Raw genomic sequence first — 762 nt, forward strand, 5'->3', positions numbered from 1 at the left:
CTAAACAACCCCAGTTCCCTCAGCCGCTCCTCATAAGACTTATGCTCTAGACCCTTCACCAGCTTCGTTGCTCTTCTCTGGACACGCTCCAGCACCTCAATGTCCTTCTTGTAGTGAGGGGCCCAAAATTGAACACAATATTCGAGGTGCAGAATCACTTAAAGGTACCTTTGCTCCTGTTTGCACTAGGTTACCGATACAGCATTTGGCAGGTTAGCCATACCCTTGTATTCAAGGAGCTAATTTCTGGAGAATCTAATGCCCCTGCAGTCAACACTGCCATTGCATCGCATGATACTACTCACACTTACACATTATGAGCCTGCTCCTGACCCAAATATTAAGAGATTTTAAAATACATTTTTTATTCTTCTTACTTACCTTGCTTCTGAGCTTTCAGAGGCTGGTCTGTTCATAGATTTGAGCCCTCATCCTTTACTACAAGGCCTAGAAGGCTACTTTTTTGTTTGTTTCTAAATGTATTATTTTCATTAAATGGAAGCTGAGATTCTCAAACACAGCTTCTTGACTTCAGCAGCTTCAGATTAAGAAAAGCAACAAATATTGTGAAACTTGCAATAAAACCGTAAGAGGTACCAACACTTCACACACACGAATGATAAAAAAGAGTGTACACGGACAGACCGGCTCAGTAACACATACTGCAGCTCATATGATCACCATGCTTCTTTCTCTTCTGAGCTGGTACTTCAGGCAGTGACAAGCCCACAAGCCTCACAAGTAACAACAAATGCCAATCTG

The sequence above is a fragment of the Fulmarus glacialis genome, unplaced genomic scaffold (genome assembly GCF_000690835.1).
Source record: "Fulmarus glacialis isolate BGI_N327 unplaced genomic scaffold, ASM69083v1 scaffold31660, whole genome shotgun sequence".
Lineage (NCBI taxonomy): Eukaryota > Metazoa > Chordata > Aves > Procellariiformes > Procellariidae > Fulmarus > Fulmarus glacialis.